Raw genomic sequence first — 2,577 nt, 5'->3', positions numbered from 1 at the left:
CATTATATGATTGACAGACTGCAACATTTTGAGTTAAAAATCTTCGTTTGTGTTCTACTGAAGAAACAAAGTCACCTACATCTTGGATGCCCTGGGGGTAAGCAGATAAACATAAAATTTTCATTTTTGGGTGAACTACCCCTTTAAAATAACTGGTTTCTATTGTAATTTTTTTTCTGATTGCAAATTAGAATTTTCAGCAGCCATTACTGCCCAAGAAAACAGCTGCTTACATCTTTGTGGAATCTGTGATATATATCCTGTGATATATATCTTTTATATATTATAACTTAATTTCTTTATTGTTCTGTCAAGTCTTACCTGAAGCAACAGTGAGGTTTAGAGTGGCAAAAGGGTATTGATGCCGATTGTACATGTGATAAACCTCATTCACAAGCTTAGAAACCTGCAAATTTTACAAAAAAAAAAATGAGGATGTCATACTTATTACATATAATTATATAAAGACAATAAAGCATACTTAAATAAAAAGACCACAGTCTGTTCAGTCTGCTCGTTTTATCACGTTTAACCACAGCTGTTGTCGTTTTTTTTTGTCTGACAGTGGCAGCAGATATGTGATCATATTTCTAATTTGAGGCTGTATTACGTCGATTCTGGCACCCAACATCACAACAAGATTGTGTAGATCCTTATGTAGCCGAATCTGCGCTGGTTTGAATGGGCCGCCTCCAGTTTCCCCTTTGTTTTGCTGCCTCCAGCTAGCGCTGTGACGTCGGCTAACCCTAGTGACCTGTGGTTGGCCTCTGGGCTGGTTTGAATGGGCCGCCTCCAGTTTCCCCTTTGTTTTGCTGCCTCCAGCTAGCGCTGTGACGTCGGCTAACCCTAGTTACCTGTGGTTGGCCCGGCCGTGCGTCAGACTAATCGATGGCACAAACAGGGAGCGAGCCCCAATGGCACTCGAGACATCAGATTGTCACAAGTATCTTGTATTGCTGCCGTAGCACCCTCTACCCCAGATACGGCTATGACAAGGCTTGCCAACACTGGTATTCTACCACCCCCTATAAATCTTGAGAACAGATTTGAAGCATTAATGAATGTGGGTGAGGAATCCCCAAATGTGATTGAACATGGATCATATCAGCCAGCAGCTAACATTGCTACTAACAGGCGCTCAAGGTCGAGCAGACAGCGGCATTCAGCACAGAGCGCAGCTGAGCCCAGGACTCTGATAGTGGGCGACTCCATTATCAGAAACATCAGTAGCAGGACTACAACTACTTGCTGCTTTCCACAAGCAACCGTCTCTGATGTGAACAAGGAACTTCGGAACATTCTAATGAAGCACAAGACTGCATATCGAATCATCATCCATGTGGGGAAGAATGATATTTGGAAAGAGCAGTCAGAACTCCTTAAGAAGGATTTTAGTGAACTCTTTGAAACACTTCGAAGACTCAAAGTTCAGTCGTTCATCAGTGGACCACACCCAGGAAGGGGAACTGACATGTTTTCACGGTTGCTTGGGCTGAATACATGGCTACAAAGAACCTGCAGTATAAAAGGAGTCAACTTCATCAACAACTTCAATCTTTTCTGGGGCCATAGACAACTTTTTAAACTGGATGGCCTCAACCCAAACAAACTTGGTGCAAGAGTGCTAAAGGACAATATCTAATCTATTTCTCCCTCCGTCATCCTTCAGTAGTGTGTGCCAATCCACTCAACCTGAATTGCACACACACACCTGGGCAAAGTATGATTGATGACAGGACATCATATCAGCTTCAGAGTCATCATGTGGTTGACACATCCCACAAGGACACTGATAACGCCATGCAGCCACAACAAGCATTGCTCATGGACACTATCCCGGCTGAGCCCTGCCCACAGAGCTCACCACAGACAGACTGTGACGTACTACAACAGCTCCAAGACTCAGCACCCAAGGACAAATTTCTGGAAAACAGCCAGGGAAATCAGGACAACATATCATAGCCACCGGAAACACCAGAGCCAGAGCCCCGCTCACCAGACACATTATCCCTCTCTCCAGCATCTCCACTTCTAAGCTTCTCACAGAAAATGGAGGAACTGGTTTATGCTGGGACTCTCCCACTGCAGCCACAACAAGCACTGCTCATGGACACCATCCCGGCTGAGCCCTGCCCAAAGAGCTCATCACAGACAGAATGTGACATACTACAACAGCTCCAAGACTCAGCACCCAAGGACGACTTTCTGGAAAACAGCCAGGGAAGCCAGGACAACATAATACAGCCACCGAAAACACCAGAGCCAGAGCCCCGCTCACCATACACATTATCCTTCTCTCCAGCATCTCCACTTCCAAGCTTCTCACAGAAAATGGAGGAACTGGTGTATGCTAGAACCAAACTCTCCCACTCTTTCGCTGCAAGCCCCCAGATATCAACTAAAAAATGGCAGGCCCCACAACCAACGAAGCCTGTGGGCCCAGCTTGTCCTCCTCCTCCTATGAGAGCTCTCCGGCCGCTGCCACAATGCCAGGGCCCAAACCCTCCTCCATCTGCTGTAGGTGAACCAAAAACAACTGATAACAGCTCTCAGTGATATGTGTCAGGTGGTCCCCGC

At 45.8% G+C, this 2,577-nt stretch overlaps 1 pseudogene; it reads right to left on the bottom strand.

The window, feature by feature from the left end:
- LOC107669164 (mismatch repair endonuclease PMS2-like) overlaps positions 1-1,819 on the bottom strand; it is a 6,467-nt pseudogene extending 4,648 nt beyond the window's left edge.
- Between the last annotated feature and the right edge of the window lie 758 nt (positions 1,820-2,577).

The sequence above is a fragment of the Sinocyclocheilus anshuiensis genome, unplaced genomic scaffold (genome assembly GCF_001515605.1).
Source record: "Sinocyclocheilus anshuiensis isolate Anshui unplaced genomic scaffold, SAMN03320099.WGS_v1.1 scaffold220, whole genome shotgun sequence".
NCBI lineage: Eukaryota > Metazoa > Chordata > Actinopteri > Cypriniformes > Cyprinidae > Sinocyclocheilus > Sinocyclocheilus anshuiensis.
The sequence above is the reverse complement of the archived record's forward strand: the minus strand, read 5'-3'. Positions and strand labels throughout refer to the sequence as shown.